The following is a 27,896-nucleotide window of genomic DNA, read 5'->3' as shown; positions in this document are numbered from 1 at the left end:
TGGAAAGCCCAGGATGTCTACTTTCCAACGCCGTTGAGAGCGCGCCAATTGGGCTTCTGTAGCTCCAGAAAATCCACTTCGAGTGCAGGGAGGTCAGAATCCAACAGCATCTGCAGTCCTTTTGAGTCTCTGGATCAGATTTTTGCTCAGGTCCCTCAATTTCAGCCAGAAAATACCTGAAATCACAGAAAAACACACAAACTCATAGTAAAGTCCAGAAAAGTGAATTTTAATTAAAAACTAATAAAAATATGCTAAAAACTAACTAGATCATACTAAAAACATACTAAAAACAATGCCAAAAAGCGTACAAATTATCCGCTCATCATTCATCTTGTTGCTCAGATTAGGTAATTTTCTTTTCAAAAAATTTTCAAAAATATTTTCAAATTTTTTCTTCTTTTTCGTTTTTCTTAAAATAGTTTTCCAAAAAAAAAATCCAAAAAAATTTATAAAATCATAAAATAAAAAATATTTTGTGTTTTTTGTTTGAGTTTAGAGTCAATTTTTAAGTTTGGTGTCAATTGCATATTTTTATTTTTTTCTCAAAAATATTTTTGAAAACTCATGCATGGTGTTCTTCATGATCTTCAAATTGTTCTTGGTAAGTCTTCTTGTTTGATCTTCATATTTTCTTGTTTTGTGTTTTTTATTGTTTTTCATATGCATTTTTGCATTCATAGTGTCTAAGCATTGAAAATTTCTATGTTTGGTGTCTTGCATGTTTTTCTTTTCTTCAAAATTTTTCAAAAATAAGTCTTGATGTTAATCTTGATCTTCAAAGTATTCTTGGTGTTCATCTTGACATTCATAGTGTTCTTGCATGCATCATTGGTTTTGATACAAAATTTTCATGTTTTGGGTCATATTTGTGTTTTTCTCTCTCCTCATTAAAAATTCAAAAATAAAAAATATCTTTCTCCTATTTTACTCATAAATTTTGAAATCTTTGGGTTGACTTAGTCAAAAATTTTTAAAATAAGTTGTTTCTTGTTAGTCAAGTCAAGATTTCAATTTTAAAAATCTTATCTTTTCAAAATCTTTTTCAAAATCAAATCTTTTCTTTTTCCTTTTGTTATTTTTGAAAATTTTTTTTAAAATTGATTTTCAAAATCTTTTTCTTATCTTTATTTCATGATTTTCAAAAACATTACTAACAATTAATGTGATTGATTAAAAAATTTGAAGTTTGTTACTTTCTTGTTAAGAAAGGTTCAATCTTTAATTTCTAGAATCATATCTTTTAGTTTCTTGTTAGTCAAGTCATCAATTTTAAAAATCAAATCTTTTTCAACCATATCTTTTCAAATCATATCTTTTTCAAAATCAATTTCAAAATCTTTTCTAACTTCTTATCTTTTCAAAATTGATTTTCAAATCTTTTTCAACTAACTAACTGACTTTTTGTTTGTTTTACTATTTCTTATCTTTTTCAAAACCACCTAACTATTTCTCTCTTTCTAATTTTCGAAAATCACCTTACCCTTTTTCAAAATTCTTTTTTATTAACTAATTGTTTCAAATTTTAATTTTAATTTTATTTCTTCTCTTAATTTTCAAAAATCACTAATCAATTTTTCAAAAATAATTTTCGAAAACTCCTCTCTCTCACCTCCTTCTATTTATTTATTCATTTACTAATTCTTCTCTTCATCTAAAAATTCAAACTCTCTCTTCTCCTCAATGTTCGAATTTTTCTTCTCCTCCTTCTATTCTTTTCTTCTTCTACTCACATAAAGAAATCTCTATACTGTGACATAGAGGATTCCTCTTCTTTTTTTGTTCTCTTCTTTTTCATATGAGCAGGAACAAGGACAAGGACATTCTTGTTGAAGCAGATCCTGAACCTGAAAGGATTCTGAAAAAGAAGCTAAGAGAAGCTAAAGCACAACAATCCAGAGAAAACCTTATAGAGAATCTCAAAAAAGAAAGAGACATGGCCGAACCCAATAACAATGGTGGAGGTGCAAGGAGGATGCTTGGTGATTATACTACACCTACTTCAAATTTTTATGGAAGAAGCATCTCAATCCCTGCCATTGGAGCAAATAATTTTGAGCTGAAGCCTCAACTAGTTGCTCTAATGCAACAGAACTGCAAGTTTTATGGACTTCCATAAGAAGATACCTATCAATTTTTAACTGAGTTCTTGCAGATCTGTGATACTGTTAAGACTAATGGAGTAAATCCTGAAGTCTACAGGCTCATGCTTTTCCCTTTTGCTGTAAGAGACAGAGCTAGAACATGGTTGGACTCACAACCTAAAGATAGCCTGGACTCTTGGGATAAGCTGGTCACGACCTTCTTGGCCAAGTTCTTTCCTCCTCAAAAGCTGAGCAAGCTTAGAATGGATGTTCGGACCTTCTAGCAAAAAGATGGTGAATCCCTCTATGAAGCTTGGGAAAGATACAAGCAGTTGACCAAAAAGTGTCCTTCTGACATGCTTTCAGAGTGGACCATTTTGGATATATTCTATGATGGTCTATCTGAGTTCTCTAAGATGTCACTGGACCATTCTGCAGGTGGATCCATTCACTTAAAGAAAACGCCTGCAGAAGCTCAAGAACTCATTGACATGGTTTCAAATAACCAATTCATGTACACCTCTAAGAGGAATCCTGTGAGTAATGGGACGCCTCAAAAAAAGGGAGTTCTTGAAATTGATGCTCTGAATGCCATATTGGCTCAGAATAAAATGTTGACTCAGCAAGTTAACATAATTTCTCAGAGTCTGAATGGATGGCAAAATGCATCCAACAATACTAAAGAGGCATCTTCTGAAGAAGAAGCTTATGATCCTGAGAACCCTGCAATGGCAGAGGTGAATTACATGGGTGAAGCCTATGGAAACACCTATAATCCCTCATGGAGAAATCATCCAAATTTCTCATGGAAGGATCAACAAAAGCCCCAACAAGGCTTTAATAATGGTGGAAGAAACAGGTTTAGCAATAGCAAGCCTTTTCCATCATCTTCTCAACAACAGATAGAGAATTCTGAGCAGAGCCCCTCTAGCTTAGCAAACATAGTCTCTGATCTATCTAAGGCCACTTTAAGTTTCATGAATGAAACAATGTCCTCCATTAAAAACTTGGAGGCACAAGTGGGTCATCTGAGTAAGAAAATCACTGAAACTCTTCCTAGTACTCTCCCAAGCAATACAGAAGAGAATCCAAAAAGAGAGTCCAAGGCCATTGATATTATCAAAATGGCCAAATCCAAAGAGGAAGGAGAGGACGTGAATCCCAATGAGGAAGACCTCATGTGACGTTCTCCAGACATAAAGGAGTTCCCTATTGAGGACCTAAAGGAATCTGAGGCTCATATAGAGACCATAGAGATTCTATTAAACTTCCTTCTGCCATTCATGAGCTCTGAGAACTATTCTTCCTCTGAAGAGGATGAAGATGTAACTGAAGAGCAAGTTGCTCAATATCTAGGAGCCATCATGAAGCTAAATGCCAAGTTGTTTGGTAATAAGACTTGGGAAGATGAACCTCCCTTGCTCATTAGTGAACTAAATATATGGGTTCAGCAAAATTCACCTCAAAAGAAACAAGATCCTGGTAAATTCTTAATACCCTGTACCATAGGCACCATGACCTTTGAGAAGGCTCTGTGTGACATGAGGTCAAGTATAAATCTTATGCCACTCTCAGTAATGGAAAAACTGAGAATCTTTGAGGTACAAACTGCAAGAATCTCATTAAAGATGGCAGATAAGTCAATAAAACAAGCTTATGGATTGGTAAAGGACGTGTTAGTGAAGGTTAAAGGCCTTTACATCCCTGCTGATTTCATAATCCTAGACACTGGGAAGGATGAGGATGAATGCATCATCCTTGGAAGACCCTTCCTAGCCACAACAGGAGCTGTGATTGATGTTGACAGAGGAGAGCTAGTTCTTTAATTAAATGGGGACTACCTTGTGTTTAAAGCTCAAGGATCTTCCTCTGTAACCATGGAGAGGAAGCATGAAAAGCTTCTCTCAATACAGACTCAAACAAAGCCCCCACAATCAAAATCTAAGTTTGGTGTTGAACCTCCACATTCAAACTCTAAGTTTGGTGTTGGGAGGTCCCAACAATGCTCTGAACATCTGTGAAGCTCCATGAGAGCTCACTGTCAAGCTATTGACATTAAAGAAGCGCTTATTGGGAGGCAACCCAATTTTGATTTATCTATATTTCTATTGTTCTTATGTTTTATTAGGTTTATGATCATGTGGAGTCACAAAACAATTGCAAAAATTAAAAACAGAATAAAAAATAGCAGAAGAAAAAGCACACCCTGGAGGAAGAATTGTCTGGCGTTTAAACGCCAGAAACAAGCTTCTGTCTGGCGTTTAACGCCAGAAACAAGAACCAAGCTGGCGTTTAACGCTAGAAATAAGAATCAGGCTGGCATTAAACGCCAGAAACAGGCTACATTTGGGCATTTAACATCAGAAACAAGCATCAGTCTGGCGTTAAATGCCAGGATTGCATACAGAGGGCGTTTTACACGCCTAAAAGGTGCAGGGATGAGAAATCCTTGACACCTCAAGATCTGTGGACCCCATAGGATCACCTCAAGATCTGTGGACCCTACAGGATCCCCACCTACCCCACTTCTCTCTTCTTCACACAATCCAATAACACTATACCCTTCACCAATCACCTCAATCTCTCTTTCCCAGTTTCCCATTACCCCTTCACCAATCACATCCATCCATACTTCCCCATAAACCCCACATACTTTTAAAACCCACATCTCTCTCCCTCTCCTCCATATCTTCTTCTTCATCTTCTATTCTTTCTTCTTTTGCTCGAGGGCAAGCAACATTCTAAGTTTGGTATGGTAAAATCATAGCTTTTTTTGTTTTTCCATAACCATTGATGGCACCTAAGGCCAGAGAAACCTCAAAAAAGAGGAAAGGGAAGGCAATTGCTTCCACCTCTGAGTCATGGGAGATGGAGAGATTCATCTCAAAAGCCCATCAAGACCACTTCTATGAAGTTGTGGCCAAGAAAAAGGTGATCCTTGAGGTCCCTTTCATGCTAAAAAAAATGAGTATTCGGAGATCCGACATGAGATCCGAAGAATAGGTTAAGAAGTTCTCACCAACCCCATTTAACAAGTCGGAATCTTAATGGTTCAAGAGTTCTATGCAAACGCATGGATCACTAGGAACCATGATCAAAGCATGAACCCAAACCCAAAGAACTGGCTTACAATGGTTTGGGGGAAATGCTTAGATTTCAGTCCAGAGAACGTAAGGTTGGCGTTCAACTTGCCTATGATGCAAGAAGACGCACGCCCCTACACTATAAGGGTCAACTTTGATCAAAGGTTGGACCAAGTCCTCATAGACATATGTGTGGAAGGAGCTCAATAGAAAAGAGACTCAAAGGCAAGCCAGTTCAATTGAGAAGACTGGACCTTAAGCCTGTGGCTAGAGGATGGTTGGAGTTCATCCAATGCTCCATCATCCCCACTAGCAACCGATCCGAAGTAACTGTGGATCGGGCCATCATGATCTATAGCATCATGATTGGAGAGGAGGTAGAAGTTCATGAAGTCATCCCTCTAGAACTCTACAAAGTAGCCAAAAAGCCCTCCACCTTGGCAAGGCTAGCTTTTTCTCATCTCATTTGCCATCTATGCAACTTATCTAGAGTTGTCATAGAAGGAGACATCCTCATTGAAGAGGATAAGCCCATCACTAAGAAGAGGATGGAGCAAACAAGAGAGCCTATTCATGGATCTCAAGAGACGCATGAGGAAGCTCATCATTAAAAGATCCCTGAGATGCCTCAAGGGATGCATTTTCCTCCAAACAACTATTGGGAACAACTCAACACTTCTCTAGAAGGATCGAGTCATAACATGAACCAATTAAGAGAGGAACACCAAGAGCACTCCATCATTCTCAATGAGATTAGAGAAGATCAAAGAGCTATGAGGGAGGAGCAACAAAGGCAAGGAAGATACATAGAGGAGTTCAAGAACACCATTGGTCCTTCAAGAAGAAGGCGCCACCCTCACTAAGGTGGACTCATTCCTTAACTTCCTTGTTCTTATCTCTCTGTTTTTCAGTTTTATGCTATATGTTTGTCTATGTTTTGAGTCTGTACTATATGATCATTAGTATTTAGTAACTATGTCTTAAGGCTATGAATAATTCCATGAATCCTTCACCTTTCTTAAATGAAAAATGTTTTTAATACAAAAGAACAAGAAGTACATGAGTTTCGAAATTGTCCTTGAAATTAGTTTAATTATATTGATGTGGTGACAATACTTTTTGTTTTCTGAATGAATGCTTAAACAGTGCATATTTTTTTTGATCTTGTTGTTTATGAATGTTAAAATTGTTGGCTCTTGAAAGAATTATAAACAAGAAAAATGTTATTGATGATCTGAAAAATAAAAAAATTAATTCCTGAAGCAAGAAAAAGTAGTGAAGAACAAAGCTTGCGAAAAAAAAAATTTAAGAAAGAAAAAGCAAGCAGAAAAAGCCAATAGCCCTTAAAACCAAAAGGCAAGGGTAAAAAGGATCCAAGACTTTGAGAATCAATGGATAGGAGGGCCCAAGGAAATAAAATCCAGGCCTAAGCGGCTAAATCAAGCTGTCCCTAACCATGTGCTTGTGTCATGAAGGTCCAAGTGAAAAGCTTGAGACTGAGTGGTTAAAGTCGTGATCCAAAGCAAAAAGAGTGTGATTAAGAGCTCTGGACGCCTCTAACTGGGGACTTTAGCAAAGCTGAGTCACAATCTGAAAAGGTTCACCCAGTCATGTGTCTGTGGCATTTATGTATCCGGTGGTAATACTGGAAAACAAAGTGCTTAGGGCCACGGCCAAGACTCATAAAAGTAGCTGTGTTCAAGAATCAACATACTTAACTAGGAGAATCAATAACACTATCTAAGCTCTGAGTTCCTATGGATGCCAATCATTCTAAACTTCAAAGGATAAAGTGAGATGCCAAAACTGTTCAGAAGCAAAACGCTACAAGTCCCGCTCATCTAGTTAGAACTAATATTCATTGATATTTTGGGATTTATAGTATATTCTCTTCTTTTTATCTTTTTTGATTTTCAGTTGCTTAGGGATAAGCAACAATTTAAGTTTGGTGTTGTGATGAGCGGATAATTTATACGATTTTTGGCATTGTTTTTAAGTAGTTTTTAGTAGAATCTAGCTACTTTTAGGGATGTTTTTATTAGTTTTTATGTAAAATTCACATTTCTAGACTTTACTATGAGTTTGTGTGTTTTTCTTTGATTTCAAGTATTTTCTGGCTGAAATTGAGGGACCTGAGCAAAAATCTGATAGGAGGCTACAAAGGACTGCTGATTTTGTTGGATTCTGACCTCCCTGCACACGAAATAGATTTTGTGGAGCTACAAAACTCAAAATGGTGCGCGTTTAATTGCGTTGGAAAGTAGACATCGAGAGCTTTCCAGCAATATATAATAGTTCATACTTTATTCGAGTTTAGACGACGCAAACTGGCATTCAACGCCAGTTCTATGCTGAATTCTGGAGTAAAACGCCAGAAACACGTCACGAACCAGAGTTAAACGCCAAAAACACGTTACAACTTGGCGTTTAACCCCAAGAGAAGCCTCTGCACGTGTAAAGCTCAAGCTCAGCCCAAGCACACAACAAAGTGGGCCCCGGAAGTGGATTTTTGCACTTAGACTTATTTCTGTAAACACTAGTAACTAGTCTAGTATAAATAGAACTTTTTACTATTGTATTAGACATCTTTGGAATATCCTTAGATCATCTTTGGATGAGCTTTTGGAACATCTTTGATTATTGTTAGTCCTTAGACATTGGGGGCTGGCCTCACGGCCATGCCTACCTTATTATCACTTATGTATTTTCAACAGTAGAGTTTCTACACACCATAGATTAAGGTGTGGAGCTCTGCTGTTCCTCGAGTATTAATGCAATTACTACTATTCTTCTATTCAATTCAGCTTATTCTTATTCTAAGATATTCGCTGCACTTCAACATGATGAATGTGATGATCCGTGACACTCATCATTATTCTTACCTATGAACGCGTGCCTGACAGCCACTTCCGTTCTACCTTAGATTGAGCGCGTATCTCTTAGCCTTCATTTCGAAAGATCGGAGTCTTCGTGGTATAAGCTAGAATCCATTGGCAGCATTCTTGAGATCCGGAAAGTCTAAACCTTGTCTTTGGTATTCTGAGTAGGATCTGGGATGGGATGACTGTGACGAGCTTCAAACTCGCGAGTATTGGGCGTAGTGACAGTCGCAAAAGAATCACTGGATTCTATTCCAGCATGATCGAGAACCGACAGATGATTAGCCGTGTGGTGACAGCGCATTTGGACCATTTTCACTGAGAGGATGGGAAGTAGCCATTGACAACGATGACGCCCTACATACAGCTTGCCATGGAAAGGAGTAAGAATGATTGGATGAAAGCAGTAGGAACGCAGAGATTCAGAAGGAACACAACATCTTCATGCGCTTATCTGAAATTCCCACCAATGAATTACATAAGTATCTCTATCTTTATTTTATGCTTTATTTATCTTTATATTCGAAAACCATTCTAACTATTAGAATCCGCCTAACTGAGATTTACAAGATGACCATAGCTTGCTTCAAACCAACAATCTCTGTGGGATCGACCCTTACTCACGTAAGGTTTATTACTTGGACGACCTAGTACACTTGCTGGTTAGCTGTGCGAAGTTGTGAAAAAGAGTGATATTACAATTGTGCGTACCAAGTTGTTGGCGCCATTGAGATCACAATTTCATGCACCAGCGGTCTAGAATTTTCACAAAATAAATCCTCGTTGCAAGTATAGCTTCTAAACCGGCAAGGAATCCCTTCGTACAAACGTTTGGTTGTCACAAGTAATAAAACCCAATAAAATTTATAAACCGAAGTATTCAAATCTCGGGTCATCTTCTCAAGGAATTGCAGGGAAGTATGATTTATTATTGGTTATGGAAAACAGTATTTTTGGGTTTTTGAAAAGGTTTGAACAAGGGAAATAAATTGTAGGAATTAATAAATTAATAACTAGAAAACTCTTGGCAAGGTATGAGAATTGGAAATCCCATCCTAGTTATCCTTATCGGGTGTGATGAGTATTCTTTGTTGCTCCCACTTAGTTAACCCTTACTAAATAAAGGAAAGTCAAGTGGACCAATTAATTTGATTCCTCAAGTCCTAGTCAACTCCTAAAGAAAGACTAGCTTTAGAGGGATCCAAATCAACCATCAAACTTCAAATATTAATCAACTGCTGAGTTTGATAACTCAAGAGTTACCAATTACTCAACCAAAGCCAAAAGGGAAAAATCCAAATTATTTATATAATAAATAAAAGAAAGCAATCATAAGTCTGAAATACCTCAAATTGTATTAAATAGAAGATTAATCTAAACATAAAGAGTTCATAAACCAAATTGAGAAAATAAATAAAAAGAATATTAAACTTGGAAATTGAGAAGAACAAATCCTAAATCCTTTAAGAGGAATCCTAATCCTAAATCCTAAGATAGAGGAGAGAACCTCTCTCTCTAAAAACTACATCTAAAAATCTATAATTGTGAGTTATGAGTGTTGTATGAAGTATTTTTTATGAATGGATGGATGATAAACCACTATTTTATGGTTTATATTGTATTTAATTAAGTAGTTTTATCAAGATTTTCACCCACTTATTCATAAGATTTGCATGATTTTACAATTCCTTCCTAGTTTAGTTCTATGATTGAAAACATGCTTCTTTGGTCTTAATTTAGCTAATCTTAATCCTCTCTTATTACCATTTGATGCATTGATCTGTGTGTTAAGTGTTTCAGGCTTCATAGGGCAGGAATGGCTTAGAGAATAAAGAGGAAGCGTGCAAAAATGGAAGGAACACAAGGAATTGAGGAGATGACCAGCGAGAAGTCACACGGTCGCATGGCTCACGTGACCGCGCGAAATGGAAGAAATCAGAGTGACGCGTTCGCGTGCCTGACGCGACCGCGCGGATTGGAAGCTGCACCAATGACGCGAAAGCGTGGACGACACGCACGCATGGTACGAGAAATGTTAAGTGACGCGAACGCGTGAACGACGCGAACATGTGACGTGCGCGATCTGCAGAATTACAAAAGTCGCTGGCAGAGATTCTGGGCCGCATTTCAACCCAATTTTTGGCCCAGAAACACAGATTATAGTCAGGAAACATGCAGAGACTCAACATGCTCTCATAATTCACGATTTTAGGATTATATGTAGTTTATAGAGAGAGAGGTTCTCTCCTCTCTCTTAGGATTTAGGATTTTATGATTCCTCTTAAAGGATTTAGGATTCAACTCTTCATCAGGTTCAATATTTCCTTTACTTTATATTTATCTCTTATTTTCATATACTTTAATGCTTTTATTGGTATTTGATTTATGTTTCCCAATTGGCTTATGAACTTTTCATGTTAGGTGATGAGCGGATGATTTGTATACTTTTTGGCATTGTTTTTAGTATGTTTTTGATATGATCTAGTTAGTTTTTAGTATATTTCTATTAGTTTTTAGTTAAAATTCACTTTTCTGGACTTTACTATGAGTTTGTGTGTTTTTCTGTGATTTCAGGTATTTTCTGGCTGAAATTGAGGGACCTGAGCAAAAATCTGATCCAGAGACCAAAAAGGACTGCAGATGCTGTTGGATTCTGACCTCCCTGCACTCGAAGCGGATTTTCTGGAGCTACAGAAGCCCAATTGGCGCGCTCTCAACGGCGTTGGAAAGTAGACATCCTGGGCTTTCCAGCAATATATGATAGTCCATACTTTGCCCAAGATTTGATGGCCCAAACCGGCGTTCAAAGTCACCTCAAGAAATCCCAGCGTTAAACGCTGGAACTGGCACCCAAATGGGAGTTAAACGCCCAAACTGGCACCAAGGCTGGCGTTTAACTCCAAGAAGAGTCTCTACACGAAATTTGCTTCATTGCTCAGCCCAAGCACACCAAGTGGGCCCGGAAGAGGATTTTTATGTCATTTACTCATTTCTGTACACCTTAGGCTACTAGTTTCTTATAAGTAGGACCTTTTACTATTGTATAAGAAATCTTTGGATTGTTTTTGATCCTTTGATCATCTTTGGACATCTAGTTCTTAGATCATTTGGGGGCTGGCCATTCGGCCATGCCTAGACCTTGTTCTTATGTATTTTCAACGGTGGAGTTTCTACACACCATAGATTAAGGTGTGGAGCTCTGCTGTACCTCGAGTATTAATGCGATTACTATTGTTCTTCCATTCAATTCCGCTTGTTCTTTTACCAAGATATCACTTGTTCTTCAACATGATGAAGGTGATGATTGACGCCCATCACCATTCTCACCTATGAACAAGGTGACTGACAACCACTCTTGTTCTACAAGCATTCGAGGCTTGGTGAATATCTCTTGGATTTCTGATTGCATGATGCATGGTTGATCGCCTGACAACCGAGTGCTCGCCTGACAAACGAGCCAGCCATTCCGTGAGATCAGAGTCTTCGTGGTATAGGCAAGAACTGATGGCAGCATTCAAGAGAATCCGGAAGGTCTAACCTTGTCTGTGGTATTCTGAGTAGGATTCAATGACTGAATGACTGTGACGTGCTTCAAACTCCTAGCAGGCTAGGGCGTTAGTGACAGACGCAAAAGTATCAATGGATATTATTCCGGCCTGAACGAGAACCGACAGCTGAATTCCGCTATGCCGTGACAGGACATATGCAATCGCTTTCACTGAGAGGATGGGAGGTAGCTGCTGACAACAGTGAGACCCTACACAAGCTTGCCATGGAAAGGAGTAAGAAAGGATTGGATGAAGACAGTAGGAAAGCAGAGAGACGGAAGGGAAGGCATCTTCATACACTTGTCTGAAGCTCTTACACCAATGATATACATAAGTATCACTATCTTTATCTTCTATGTTATTTTCGTTCATCATCATATATATTTGAGTTTGCCTGACTAAGATTTACAAGATGACCATAGCTTGCTTCAATGCTAACAATCTCCGTGGGATCGACCCTTACTCACGTAAGGTTTATTACTTGGACGACCCAGTGCACTTGCTGGTTAGTTGTGCGAAGTTGTGTAATGCCATGGTATTGAGCCACCAAGTTCTTGGAGTTCATGACCAGGGATTATTTGAGTTGTGAAAAAGTATTGTTCACAATTTCGCGCACCAAGTTTTTGGCGCCGTTGCCGGGGATTGTTCAAGTTTTGAGCAAGCTTTTGGTAACATCAGTGCCAAGATCCGGCAACAACATCAAGTTTTTGGTGTTATTGCCGGGATTGTTTAGGCTGGACAACTGACGGTTCATCTTGTTGCTTAGATTAGGTATTATTTTTTCGAAATTCTTGAAGATGAATCCTAGAGTTTCATGATGATTTGTTGAAATCTGGCTGGCTGAGAAGCCATGTCTAATCTGATTGGACCGAGGTTTCAACTTATCACCACAAGAGCTTGTTGATTCTCATCAATTTTGCTCTTGGAGCAGTGATCTGCTAAGATTTGGCTGACCTTTGGTCATGTCTAGTGTTTTGGACCGAAGCTTTCTTTGAAAGCTTGGCTGGCTGTGAAGCCATGTCTAATTCCTGGACCGGAGTCTCAGACTAGCACTGCACTGATTCCTGGAATTCTCATTAAGAATTTTGATACCTTTTCCCATTTAATTTTCGAAAAACACAAAAAAAACAAAAAATTTACAAAATCATAAAAAGACCAAAAATATTTGATGTTTCTTGCTTAAGTTTAGTGTCTCATCCTAAGTTTGGTGTCAAATGCATGTTTTTGTTATAATTTTCGAATCCATGCATATATTTCTTTGTTTTGATCTTTGAATTCTATTGACTTGAAGTATTTTGTGTGTCTCATATGCATTTTCATATTGTTAGTGTCAGTAGTACACAAACTGCTAAGTTTGGTGTCTTGCATGCATTGTTATTTGATTCTTGTCACATTTTGATTATTAAAAAAAAATCCAAAAATATTTTTAATTTGTGTCTTTTCAAGTCAATGATACAAAGAATTGAAGAGTCAGAACATACTGCAGAGGAATTATACAGAAAAAGCTGAGCATTCAAAAATGCCCAGTGAAAAAGGCAGACTGGCGTTTAAACGCCAGCCAGGGCACCTGGTTGGGCGTTTAACGCCCAAAGAGGTAGCATTTTGGGCGTTAAACGCCAGAATGTATACCATTCTGGGCGTTTAACGCCAGGATGGTGCTAGGGGGAAGATTTTATTTTCAAATCAATTTTTTTTAGTTTTTCAAAATCAAATCTTTTTCAAATCAAATCTTTTCAATCAAATGTTTTCAAAATCAATTTCTTTCCTTTTTAAAAGATACTTACTAACAATTAATGATTTGATTGAACATCTCAAAATTGTTGCCTTTTCTGTTGAGAAAGGTTTTATGTTTGAATCGTATCTTTTCTTGTTAGGCAAGTTATTAATTTTTAAAATCAAATCTTTTTCAAATTGTTTTCAAATTACATCTTTTAAAATTGTTTTCAAATCATATCTTCTCAATCACATCTCTTTGACCATAACTTTTCAATCATATCTTCTCAACCACATCTTTTTCAAAATAGTTTTCAATCAAATTAATTTCAAAATCTTTTTTTTCGAAAATCACTTGATTTCTTTCCCACTTTTGTTTTCGAAAATCAATTAGTGTTCTTCAAAAATGTTTTCAAAATTTTATAATTAATTTTCGAAAATTACCCCCCTTTCTTCTTCACATCCTTCTATTTATGGAGTATCACTCCTTCTTAATGCACAATTCGAACTATATCTGATCAAGTTCGAATTCTCCTTCTTCTTTCTTCTATTTTCTTTTCCTCTGACACCTAAAGGAATCTCTATACTGTGACATAGAGGATTCCACACTTTCTTGTTCTCTTCTCTTTCATATGAGCAGGAGCAGAGACAAAGGCATTCTTGTTGAGGCTGATCCTGAACCTGAAAGGACCTTGAAGAGAAAGCTAAGAGAAGCCAAAACACAACTCTCTTTAGAGCACCTGACCGAATTCTTCAAGGAAGAAGAACAAATGGCAGCCGAAAACAACAACAATGCCAACAATGCAAGGAAGGTGCTTGGTGACTTTACTGCACCTACTCCTGATTTCTATGGGAGAAGCATCTCTATCCCTGCCATTGGAGCAAACAACTTTGAGCTTAAGCCTCAATTAGTTTCTCTAATGCAACAGAATTGCAAGTTTCATGGACTTCCAATGGAAGATCCTCATCAGTTTTTAGCTGAGTTCTTGCAAATCTGTGACACAGTCAAGACTAATGGGGTTAACCCTGAGGTCTATAGACTGATGCTATTCCCTTTTGCTGTAAGAGACAGAGCTAGAATATGGTTGGATTCTCAACCTAAAGAAAGCCTGGACTCTTGGGAAAAGCTAGTCAATGCCTTCTTGGCAAAGTTCTTTCCACCACAAAGATGGAGTAAGCTTAGAGTGGAAGTCCAAACCTTCAGACAAAAGGATGGAGAATCCCTCTATGAAGCTTGGGAAAGATACAAACAGTTAATCAGAAAATGTCCCTCTGATATGCTTTCTGAATGGAGCATCATAGGTATTTTCTATGATGGTCTCTCTGAACTATCCAAGATGTCTTTGGATAGCTCTGCTGGAGGATCTCTTCATTTGAAGAAGACGCCTACTGAAGCTCAAGAACTGATTGAAATGGTTGCAAATAACCAATTCATGTACACTTCTGAAAGGAATCCTGTGAACAATGGGACTAGTCAGAAGAAAGGAGTTCTTGAAATTGACACTCTGAATGCCATTTTGGCTCAGAATAAAATATTGACTCAACAAGTCAATCTGATTTCTCAAAGTCTGTCTGGAATGCAAAATGCACCAAACAGTACTAAGGATGCTTCATCTGAGGAAGAAGCTTATGATCCTGAGAACCCTTCAGTAGAAGAGGTAAATTACCTGGGAGAACCCTATGGTAACACCTATAATTCTTCATGGAGAAATCACCCAAATCTCTCATGGAAGAATCAAGAGAGACCTCAACAAGGTTTCAATAATAATGGTGGAAGAAACAGGTTTAACAATGGTAAACCTTTTCCATCATCTTCTCAGCAACAGACAGAGAGCTCTAAGCAGAATACCTCTGACTTAGCAACCATGGTCTCTGATCTAATCAAAACCACTCAAAGTTTCATGACTGAAACTAGATCCTCCATTAGGAATTTGGAAGGACAAGTGGGTCAGCTGAGCAAGAAAATTACTGAACTTCCCCCAAGCACTCTCCCAAGTAACACTGAAGAAAATCCAAAAGGAGAGTGCAAAGCCATAAATATGGCCGAATTCTGGGAGGAAGAAGAGGCAGTGAACGCCACTGAGGAAGGCCTCACTGGACGTCCACTGGCCTCCAATGAGTTCCCCATTGAGGAACCTTGGGAATCTGAAGCTCAAACTGAGACCATAGAGATTCCCTTGGACTTACTACTGCCTTTCATGAGCTCTGATGAGTATTCTTCCTCTGAAGAGGATGAGTATGTCACTGAAGAGCAAGTTGCTAAATACCTTGGGGCAATCATGAAGCTAAATGACAGGTTATTTGGAAATGAGACTTGGGAGGATGAACCCCCTTTGCTCATCAAAGAACTGGATAACTTGTCTAGGCAGCAATTGCCTCAAAAGAGGCAGGATCCTGGGAAGTTTTCTATACCTTGTACCATAGGCACCATGACCTTCAAGAAGGCCTTGTGTGACTTGGGGTCAAGTGTAAACCTCATGCCCCTCTCTGTAATGGAGAAATTAGGGATCTTTGAGGTGCAAGCTGCAAAAATCTCACTAGAGATGGCAGACAACTCAAGAAAACAAGCCTATGGACTTGTAGAGGATGTTCTGGTTAAGGTTGAAGACCATTACATTCCTACTGATTTCATAGTCCTAGAGACTGGGAAGTGCATGGATGAATCCATCATCCTTGGCAGACCCTTCCTAGCCACAACAAAGGCTGTGATTGATGTTGATAGAGGAGAGTTGATCATTCAAGTGAATGAAGAATCCTTGGTGTTTAAGGCCCAAGGATATCCCTCTGTCATCATGGAGAAGAAGCATGAAGAGCTTCTCTCAAAACAGAGCCAAACAGAGCCCCCACAGTCAGACTCTAAGTTTGGTGTTGGGAGGCCACAATCAAACTCTAAGTTTGGTGTTGAACCCCCACATTCAAACTCTAAGTTTGGTGTTGGGAAGTTCCAACACGGTTCTGAGCATTTCTGAGGCTCCATGAGAGTCCTCTGTCAAGCTAATGACATTAAAGAAGCGCTTGTTGGGAGGCAACCCAATGTTTTATAGTTAACTATTTTCTTTTGTTATTTTATCTTTTTTGTAGGTTGATGATCATAAGAAGTCACAAAAACAATGAAAAAAGCAAAAACAGAATGAAAAACAAGAAGAAAAACAGCACACCCTGGAGAAGAAGAAGCTGGCGTTCAAACGCCAGTAATGCTAGCTGTTGGGCGTTTAACGCCCAGTCTGGCACCATTCTGGGCGTTTAACGCCAGAAAGGGGCACCAGACTGGCGTTAAACGCCAGTAAAGGGCAAAAACCTGGCGTTAAACGCCAGGAATGGGCACCAGCCCGGCATTTAACGCCAGAAAAGGCTCAAAACGTGGATTTTGATGCCATTTAGTGCAAGGATGCCTTTTCCTTGACACTACAGGATCTGTGGACCCCACAGGACCCTACCATCACTCTCTCTCTTCTTCCCCCATTCACCAATCACCTCAACACATCTTCCCCAAAAACCCCTCACCTATCAAATCCCATCTTTCTCTTCACCACTCACATCCATCCTTCATAAAACCCCACCAACCTCACCCTTCAAATTCAAACCACTTTCCCTCCCAAACCCACCCTCAAATGGCCGAACCCTCATCCCCCTCTTTCCTATATAAACCCCTCTTTACCCCTTCATTTTCCCACTACCTAAACACCACTTCTCCCCCTCCTTGGCCGAATACACCACCATCTCCCTCTTCCTCATTTCTTCTTCTTCTACTCTCTTCTTTTTCTTTTGCTCGAGGACGAGCAAACATTTTAAGTTTGGTGTGGTGAAAGCGTTGCTTTTTCGTTTTTCCATAACCATTTATGGCATCCAAGGCCGGAGAAACCTCTAGAAAGAGGAAAGGGAAGGCAAAGGCTTCCACCTCCGAGTCATGGGAGATGGATAGATTCCTCTCAAGGGTGCATCAAGACCACTTCTATGAAGTTGTGGCCTTGAAGAAGGTGATCCCCGAAGTCCCCTTTTCACTCAAAAAGGGTGAATATCCGGAGATCCGCCATGAGATCCGAAGAAGAGGTTGGGAAGTACTTACCAACCCCATTCAACAAGTCGGAATCTTGATGGTTCAAGAGTTCTATGCCAATGCATGGATCACCAAGAACCATGACCAAAGTGTGAACCCGGATCCAAAGAGTTATCTTACTATGGTTCGGGGGAAATACTTGGATTTTAGTCCGGAAAGTGTGAGGGTGGCGTTCAACCTGCCTATGATGCAAGGAGATGAGCATCCTTACACTAGAAGGGTCAACTTTGATCAAAGGTTGGACCAAGTCCTCACAGTCATATGTGAAGAGGGCGCACAATGGAAGCAAGATTCAAGAGGAAAGCCGGTCCAATTGAGAAGGCATGACCTCAAACCCGTGGCTAGAGGATGGTTAGAGTTCATACAACGCTCAATCATTCCCACTAGCAACCGGTCCGAAGTTACCATAGACCGGGCTATCATGATCCATAGCATCATGATTGGAGAAGAAATAGAGGTTCATGAGGTTATAGCCCAAGAACTCTATAGGGTGGCGGACAAGACCTCTACCTTGGCAAGGTTAGCCTTTCCTCACCTCATTTGTCACCTCTGTTATTCAGTGGGAGTTGACATAGAGGGAGACATCACCATTGATGAGGACAAGCCCATCACTAAGAAAAGGATGGAGTACACAAGAGATCCCACTCATCATGAGATCCCTGAGATTCCTCAAGGGATGAATTTTCATCCACAAGACTATTGGGGGCAACTAAACACCTCCCTAGGAGAGTTGAGTTCCAATATGGGACAACTAAGGGTGGAGCACCAAGAACACTCCATTCTCCTCCATGAAATTAGAGAAAAACAAAGAATCATGAGAGAGGAGCAACAAAGGCAAGGAAGAGACATTGAGGAGCTCAAGCACTCCATAGGACCTCCAAAAGCAAGGAAGAGCCGCCATCACTGAGGTGGACCCATTCCTTGATTTCTTTGTTCTTTATTCCTTTGTTTTTCGAATTTTAGTGCTTTATGTTATCCATGCTTGTGTCTTATGATCATTAGTGTCTTAGTGTCTATGCCTTAAAGTTATGAATGTCCTATGAATCCATCACCTTTCTTGAATAAAAATGTGCTTAATTGAAAAAGGAAGAATTGCATGAATTTTGAATTTTATAATAGTTTAATTATTTTGATGTGGTGGCAATATTTTTGTTCTCTGAATGTATGCTTAAACAGTGCATATGTATCTTGAATTTGTGGTTCATGAATGTTGGCTCTTGAAAGAATGATGAAAAAGGAGACATGTTATTGAGGATCTGAAAAATCAATAAAATGATTCTTGAAGCAAGAAAAAGCATTTCTATTCAAAAAAAAAAAAAAACCGAAAAAAAAAGAGAAAAAAAAAAGAAAACGAAAAAAAAAATAATAATAAGAGTTGTGATCCAAGGCAAATAAGAGTGTGCTTAAGAACCCTGGACACCTCTAATTGGGGACTTTAGCAAAGCTAAGTCACAATCTGAAAAGGTTCACCCAATTATGTGTCTGTGGCATGTATGTATCCGGTGGTAATACTGGAAAGACAGAGTGCTTTGGGCCACAGCCAAGACTCAATAAATAGCTATGTTCAAGAATCATCATACTTTACTAGGAGAATCATTAACACTATCTGGATTCTAAGTTCCTAAAGAAGCCAACCATTCTGAATTTCAAAGGATAGATTGAGATGCCAAAACTGTTCAGAGACAAAAAGTTAAAAGCCCCGCTCATCTAATTAATACTGATCTTCATAGATGTTTTTGGAGTTCATTGCATATTCTCTTCTTTTATCCTATTTGATTTTCAGTTGCTTGGGGACAAGCAACAATTTAAGTTTGGTGTTGTGATGAGCGGATGATTTGTATACTTTTTGGCATTATTTTTAGTATGTTTTTGATATGATCTAGTTAGTTTTTAGTATATTTCTATTAGTTTTTAGTTAAAATTCACTTTTCTGGACTTTACTATGAGTTTGTGTGTTTTTCTGTGATTTCAGGTATTTTCTGGCTGAAATTGAGGGACCTGAGCAAAAATCTGATCCAGAGACCAAAAAGGACTGCAGATGCTGTTGGATTCTGACCTCCCTGCACTCGAAGCGGATTTTCTGGAGCTACAGAAGCCCAATTGGCGCGCTCTCAACGGCGTTGGAAATTAGACATCCTGGGCTTTCCAGCAATATATGATAGTCCATACTTTGCCCAAGATTTGATGGCCCAAACCGGCGTTCAAATTCACCTCAAGAAATCCCAGCGTTAAACGCTGGAACTGGCACCCAAATGGGAGTTAAACGCCCAAACTGGCACCAAGGCTGGCGTTTAACTCCAAGAAGAGTCTCTACACGAAATTTGCTTCATTGCTCAGCCCAAGCACACACCAAGTGGGCCCGGAAGAGGATTTTTATGTCATTTACTCATTTCTGTACACCTTAGGCTACTAGTTTCTTATAAGTAGGACCTTTTACTATTGTATAAGAAATCTTTGGATTGTTTTTGATCCTTTGATCATCTTTGGACATCTAGTTCTTAGATCATTTGGGGGCTGGCCATTCGGCCATGCCTAGACCTTGTTCTTATGTATTTTCAACGGTGGAGTTTCTACACACCATAGATTAAGGTGTGGAGCTCTGCTGTACCTCGAGTATTAATGCGATTACTATTGTTCTTCCATTCAATTCCGCTTGTTCTTTTACCAAGATATCACTTGTTCTTCAACATGATGAAGGTGATGATTGACGCCCATCACCATTCTCACCTATGAACAAGGTGACTGACAACCACTCTTGTTCTACAAGCATTCGAGGCTTGGTGAATATCTCTTGGATTTCTGATTGCATGATGCATGGTTGATCGCCTGACAACCGAGTGCTCGCCTGACAAACGAGCCAGCCATTCCGTGAGATCAGAGTCTTCGTGGTATAGGCAAGAACTGATGGCAGCATTCAAGAGAATCCGGAAGGTCTAACCTTGTCTGTGGTATTCTGAGTAGGATTCAATGACTGAATGACTGTGACGTGCTTCAAACTCCTAGCAGGCTAGGGCGTTAGTGACAGACGCAAAAGTATCAATGGATATTATTCCGGCCTGAACGAGAACCGACAGCTGAATTCCGCTATGCCGTGACAGGACATATGCAATCGCTTTCACTGAGAGGATGGGAGGTAGCTGCTGACAACAGTGAGACCCTACACAAGCTTGCCATGGAAAGGAGTAAGAAAGGATTGGATGAAGACAGTAGGAAAGCAGAGAGACGGAAGGGAAGGCATCTTCATACACTTGTCTGAAGCTCTTACACCAATGATATACATAAGTATCACTATCTTTATCTTCTATGTTATTTTCGTTCATCATCATATATATTTGAGTTTGCCTGACTAAGATTTACAAGATGACCATAGCTTGCTTCAATGCTAACAATCTCCGTGGGATCGACCCTTACTCACGTAAGGTTTATTACTTGGACGACCCAGTGCACTTGCTGGTTAGTTGTGCGAAGTTGTGTAATGCCATGGTATTGAGCCACCAAGTTCTTGGAGTTCATGACCAGGGATTATTTGAGTTGTGAAAAAGTATTGTTCACAATTTCGCGCACCATTAGGATTATACATTATTGAGATGTTTTCAGATTTATGATTTTAATTCAGCTTTTTACATTCTTGGCTTTGGTTAAGAAATCAGTAACTCTTGAGTTATCAAACTCAACGTGATCGATAACCGCTATCTTTACTAATTAGCTTGAACTTCTATAATCCCAATCTTTTCCTAGGAATTAACTAGGATTTGAAGATCAAACTAATTAGCCACTTGACCTTCCTTTGCACCAGCAGAGGTTAACTAAGTGGAATTAAGATTCAATTTTCATCATTATTGGTAAGGATAACTAGGATAGGACTTCTAATTTCTCATACCTTGCCAAGAGTTTATTTTACAGTCAATTATTTATTTTACTTGTCATTCATCAGAATTGCTCCTCATTCTTAAAACCCCCAATTTACAAAACTCATAACCAATAATAAGAACATACCTCCCTGCAATTCCTTGAGAAGACGACCCGAGGTTTAAATACTTCGGTTATCAATTTATTTAGGGGTTTGTTACTTGTGACAACCAAAACGTTTGTAAGAAAGGTTGATTGCTTGGTTTAGTAACTATACTTACAACGAGAGTTTACTATAACCTCTAAACCATCAATATTTAGTTCTTCAATGGACTCCCCCACTTTATAGCCTCTAATCCGTGTCTTCTGGGCCAAAAACTGGGTCAGAAACAGCCTAGTAATTGCTGGGGACGAAATCTGTCACGCTGATTTTTGTCTGCAACGCCTCTGCGTGGAGCAAGCGTTCGTGTCGCCTAGCTGTACGGCCACTATGGCAAATTATATATCAAATCTAAGCTCCAGACGTTAGCTTTTCAACGTAACTGGAACCGCATCATTTGGACTTCTGTAGCTCAAGTTATGATCGTTTGAGTGCAAAGAGGTTAGGTTGGACAGCTTAGCAACTTCTTCAACTTCTTGTATTCCTTCCACTTTTGCATGCTTCATTTCCATCATCTGAGCCATTCCTGCCCTGTAATTTCTGAATCACTTAACACACATATCAAGGCATCAAATGGTAATAAGAGATGATTAAAATACACAAATTAAAGACTCTAGGAAGCAAGTTTTCAATCATAGAACAAATTCTGGGAAGAAATTGTAAAACCATGCAAATAGTATGAATAAGTGTGCAAATGCTTGATAAAAACCACTCAATTGAGCATAAGATAAACCATAAAATAGTGGTTTATCAACCTCTCCACACTTAAACATTAGCATGTCCTCATGCTAAGCTCAAGAGAAGCTATAAAAGGGTGAAGAGGAATGATAGAGAGTATGCAATGCAGCCTATCTATGTGAATGCAACTACATGAAAAATGTTTCTACCTTCTTGGTTAAAAGTAAATAAGTTCTTCAAGACAAATATGAATGAAATTCCACTAATTCAAATTATACAATGAAAGACAAGTAAACTTGTAAGAAGATAGCTCATGAAAGCAGGGAACATAGAATCAAGCATTGAACCCATACTGGTAGTGTATATGCACTCTAATCTCCCAAGTGTATAGGGTAATTCACTCTACTCTTCTCTAGTCATGCTTTCTAAATTTTGTTCTTCATCTAACTAATCAACAAATATTTAATGTACCAATGCAAACATCATGAGGTCTTTTTAGGGTTGTAATGGGGCTGAGGTAAAGGCAAGGATATATATATATATATATATATATATATATATATATATATATTTATATATAAGGCTAAGTAAGCTAACAAAGTGAATCCTTGATTAGTCTAAGATCTCACCTAACATATACATACTTTATATAATTTAAAATGCTTTACCTAGCTACCCAAAATTTTCCCACTTTTGTATTACATGCTCATATATCAAACTTATTTTTAATTTTTTCCCATGTGCATTGATTCTTTTTATTTTGCATTTGGGGTAATATTTTTTTTTGTATCCCCTTATTTAATTACTTAATAAATTTTTTTATCAATGCACATGGTAATTTAATTATTTTGATTTCACATGAGCATGCTTCCCAAATTTTTAAATAACTTATTCAATTTAATTTCCTACTTTTTCCTATCATCCTATGTTCCCATAAAATTCCCCATACTTAAATTATACACAATATCTATCTTAAGCTAACCAAGGATTCAACTTGGGATTTTTATTTTGTTTTTCTACTTAAGGCTAGTAATGTGGTTGTGAAATAGAATGGGGTTAAAAAGTTCAAAGTGGCTAACAAGGGTGACATAAAAGGGTAGGCTTATTTGGGATAAGTGAGCAAAAACAAGTAATGGCCTCAATCATATGCAAGCATATAAATACACTAAATAATGGACATATAGAATGGAACAAAGCAAAGATTGCAATTATAGAGAAGAAAACACTCAAGAATAAAAATTTATGGTTAAATAATGTAACCATATAATTAAGCTCAAAATCTCACAGGTTGTGTGTTCCAAATACAACTTCCAAACAAGTTTAACACAAAATTTTCAATTTAAATTAGTGAAATACTATAAAAATTTCTTGAAAAAGAAAATATTACTTCAACCAAGTAGTAACTAAATGCATAAAATCAAACAAACATGCAAATGCAGCAATTAACAAATTAACATTGGTGTTGAAAAAAGAAGTAACTAACCCACGTATATCAGTATCAACCTCCCCACACTTAAAGATTGCACTCGGTGCATGCTAAGATGTACAAGTAGACGGGCTGCTCCAACTGATGCCTTTCTCTATAGATTGTGCAGATTGACTTGCCTGTCTCCCCAGTTAGAAGCTTTCCCTTTCCCTTCCTCGGTGGCCATCCTGAAAGAAGAGAAAAAGAAGGAAAGTAACCCAGAAATAAAGATAAGAACATAAATAAAATATGGGTGTTAATGCCAAATAATAAAGGTCTCAATTACATAGTAGCTACAACATGCAAGTGAGAAAATAGTGGAAGCAAATGGCATATCAATAGTGCAAAAGTTGCAACAATGGGGAAGAGAGTGTGGGTAATGCAAGATAGTGTAAGTGCATATCAATGCAAAAGGAATATCAGTATTATAAAAATTAGTATTGACTTATGAATAATAATACCCAATCATAATAAAACAAGTCATGAAGCACCAGAATAATACAAAAAAAGATGCAATAGTTGAAGAAGAGAATTTTGACGCCAATGGAAAAAGAAAAAGAAAGTAAGAAAGGAGGAAGAAAGAAATAAGAAGGGAAAGAAAAGATTTAGATTTGGGAAAGAAAAGATAAGATATCTTGGCTGATCTGGATAAGCTGTGTCGGCGCAAGCGACGCGAGCGCGTCGGTCACGCGTTCACGTGGATAGCGCTTCTATGAAGTGACGCGGACGTGTGGGTCACGCGTTCGCGTGGAGTGATTTGTGCCAATAGCGCGAGGGTAGCCTTGCGGTCGCGCAACTCTCTGTTTGAAACTCATTTTGCCAAATTTTAGGGTGACGCGGTCGCGTGGTTGGCCTTGTTTTGAAAAATGGCGCGGACGCATGAGGCACGCGTTCGCGTGGTAGGGCTTGTGCTTCTAGCACGAGTCCAGCCCCACTCCATCACAACTCTCTGCCATACACCTTTTGACGTCGATTTTACAGGGCCACGCGTTCGCGTGGGTGACGCGGACGCGTGGGGAGGCTATTTCACTAATGACGTGAACGCGTCATCCACGGGGTCGCGTGGATTAATTTGTGCCAAAGGCACGCCTCCAGCCACGCTTTTGCGTGACTTTCTGTAAAATTTCTTTTCTTTCTAAGGCACAGATGATGCGAACGCGTCAGCAACGCTGTCGCGTCGCGTGCCATTTTTTTTATAATGCAGTATGCAGAATGCAATGCTTAATATAAATGCTATGCATGATTCCAGGTTCAATCAGAACTAAAAAACAGACTAAAATTAAAACTGAAAAAGGAACGATCATACCATGGTGGGTTGTCTCCCACCTAGCACTTTTAGTTAAAGTCCTTAAGTTGGACATTTGATGAGCTTCATGTTATGGTGGCTTGTGTTTGAATTCATCCAAAAATCTCCACCAATGTTTGAAATTCCAGTAGCCTCTGGGATCCCAAACTAGGCGCAGAAAGCCTTCAAGCAAGTTAAAGCAAGTGACAAGGCCCCAAGAGTATTGATTTCTAGATTGAATTCCGGGGTCCCAAACCTTGCTTTTGCACCCATCTTCTTGTTGATCATCATGATTCCATCCGGGTAGCAAGCAATCTAAATTCTCACTGAAGCGTCCAAACAACTTCCTAGACCCATTCAATTGAGCCCTACACCAACACTTGTACTCCAATGCGAAATGTGGAACCTTAATGAACCTTGCCTGACAACTCCAACTACTAACCATCTTCCTCTTACTCTTAATGCCACAAAGAGCTCTAAGTTGACTATCCGTCTCCAGTAGCCCATATTCAAGTGGAATTAGAAAGCTAAGGGATATGAATTTTATCCACTTGAATGTTGTGAAGGATGATGACAACTTAGGGGGAGGGGTCTCCAACAACTTTGGCAAGGTAATTGCAGGCTTTACTCCCGTGAGTGCTTTCTTAACACTTTCCACCTTTTTGCAAGCTTCTTCAATATCAACCTCTTCTTCTTGGTAGCTTTCTTCCAATTTAATCTCTTCTTCATTGCTTACCAAGGGCATGGGAGGCTGTGCTTCTGCTTCTTTAGTCTGCATCTCTTGATCAACCTCTTCCAAGTCTTCAACCATGATATGCCTTGGAGGTTGTACACCCTCTTCAACATCAAATTCAAACGTCTTGGAAGGAGGTTCTATGATTTGAATTTCCCATGGAGGTTCCGCATCTCCTAAATCTTCAACCACTTCCTCTTCTTTAGCTATTACGGTTTCCTCCACTTGTTCCAATACAAAGGTATGTTCCTCATTGTCCATTGGAATTTCTAGTGTCTCCTTTATGCTACGCTCTTTTATTGATTCTCCACATGTAGCCATGGGAGCACTTTGAGTGTCCGAGCGTTGGGAAGCTAATCGACTTATCACTTGATTTATTTGATATAGAGTTGCATGAAATTGATTTGCTGATTCCTTGAGATGATCCCTTGATTCTTGTTTCACTTGGATTACATGATTAGGATCATATGGCTCTTGGGTAGATGGATATGGACATGGTGTATATGGAGGTGGTGGTTCCTGGGAGTAATTGGGTTGAAATTGGGGTGGTTCTAGATATGGTTCATATGGCTTATAAGGTGGTTGGTGTGGTGGATAAGGGTTAGGATCATATGAGGGTGTTTGGTGGTAAGGGGCTTGTGAGTATGGTGGTCCAGAATCATGTTGAGGAGGGGGTTCATAGGCATATAGTGGTGGTTGTTGATAATCAAAAGAGCGCTCACCATAGCCATTGCCTTGATATGCATCACAAAATAGTTGTTGATAGTCCATTGGAGGTGGTTGTTGCCATGAGGGTTGATCAAATCCTTGTGGCTCCTCCCATCTTTGATTGTCCCACCTTAATGCATGTTCTCATTGTAATCGCCTCTTCCTGCAATATAATTGTAACCAGACTCATAGACAAAGGGGTGAGAGTTCATAGTAGTAGGAAAAAATAGAAACAAAAACTAACAAAAAGAAAATATTTTGAAAAAGATATAAATTTTGAAAAAAAAAAGATAAGATTTTGAAAAAGTTATGATTTTTGAAAAAATAAGATAAGATTTTGAAAAAGATATGATTTTTGAAAAAAAGATAAGATAAGATAAAAATTTAAAAAAATATTTACAGTAACCAATAATAAGGCACACGTTTGCAATTCCCCGGCAACGGCGCCATTTTGACGATCGGAATTCCTGCGCGGTCTAGAATTTTCACAAAATAAATCCTCGTTGCAAGTATAGCTTCTAAACCGGCAAGGAATCCCTTCGTACAAACGTTTGGTTGTCACAAGTAACAAAACCCAATAAAATTTATAAACCGAAGTATTCAAATCTCGGGTCGTCTTCTCAAGGAATTGCAGGGAAGTATGATTTATTATTGGTTATGGAAAATAGTATTTTTGGGTTTTTGAAAAGGTTTGAACAAGGGAAATAAATTGCAGGAATTAATAAATTAATAACTAGAAAACTCTTGACAAGGTATGAGATTTGGAAATCCCATCCTAGTTATCCTTATCAGGTGTAATGACTATTGTTCGTTGCTCCCACTTAGTTAACCCTTACTAAATAAAGGAAAGTCAAGTGGACCAATTAATTTGATTCCTCAAGTCCTAGTCAACTCCTAAGGAAAGACTAGCTTTAGAGGGATCCAAATCAACCAGCAAACTTCAAATATTAATCAACTGCTGAGTTTGATAACTCAAGAGTTACCAATTACTCAACCAAAGCCAAAAGGGAAAAATCTAAATTATTTATATAATAAATAAAAGAAAGCAATCATAAGTCTGAAATACCTCAAATTGTATTAAATAGAAGATTAATCTAAACATAAAGAGTTCATAAACCAAATTGAGAAAATAAATAAAAGGAATATTAAACCTGGAAATTGAGAAGAACAAATCCTAAATCCTTTAAGAGGAATCCTAATCCTAAATCCTAAGAGAGAGGAGAGAACCTCTCTCTCTAAAAACTACATCTAAAAATCTAAAATTGTGAGTTATGAGTGTTGTATGAAGTATTTTTTATGAATGGATGGACTCCCCTACTTTATAGCCTCTAATCTGTGTCTTCTGGGCCGAAAATTGGGTCAGAAACAGCCCAGAAATTGCTGGGGACGAAATCTGCCACGCTGATTTTCGTCACTGCAACGCGTCCGTGTAGAGCATGCGTTCGAGTGCGAAGAGGTCAGGTTAGACAGCTTAGCAACTTCTTCAACTTGTTGTATTCCTTCCACTTTTGCATGCTTCATTTCCATCCTCTGAGCCATTCCTGCCCTGTAATTTCTGAAATCAATTAACACACATATCAAGACATCAAATGGTAATAAGAGATGATTAAAATACACAAATTAAAGACTCTAGGAAGCAAGTTTTCAATCATAG

General features: G+C 38.5%; 2 non-coding genes across 2 annotated transcripts; both read right to left on the bottom strand.

Moving 5' to 3' along the window:
• Positions 1–2,338: 2,338 nt before the first annotated feature.
• LOC130953294 (small nucleolar RNA R71) lies at positions 2,339–2,446 on the bottom strand. Its single transcript, XR_009075465.1, has one exon. It is a non-coding gene; the product is annotated as a small nucleolar RNA R71 (small nucleolar RNA).
• Positions 2,447–14,482: 12,036 nt separating this feature from the next.
• LOC130952002 (small nucleolar RNA R71) lies at positions 14,483–14,590 on the bottom strand. The gene has a single exon (XR_009074184.1). It is a non-coding gene; the product is annotated as a small nucleolar RNA R71 (small nucleolar RNA).
• Positions 14,591–27,896: the final 13,306 nt, after the last annotated feature.

This window comes from Arachis stenosperma, chromosome 9 (genome assembly GCF_014773155.1).
Source record: "Arachis stenosperma cultivar V10309 chromosome 9, arast.V10309.gnm1.PFL2, whole genome shotgun sequence".
Lineage (NCBI taxonomy): Eukaryota > Viridiplantae > Streptophyta > Magnoliopsida > Fabales > Fabaceae > Arachis > Arachis stenosperma.
Note: the sequence above shows the minus strand (reverse complement) of the source record. Positions and strands in the feature narration are given on the sequence as shown.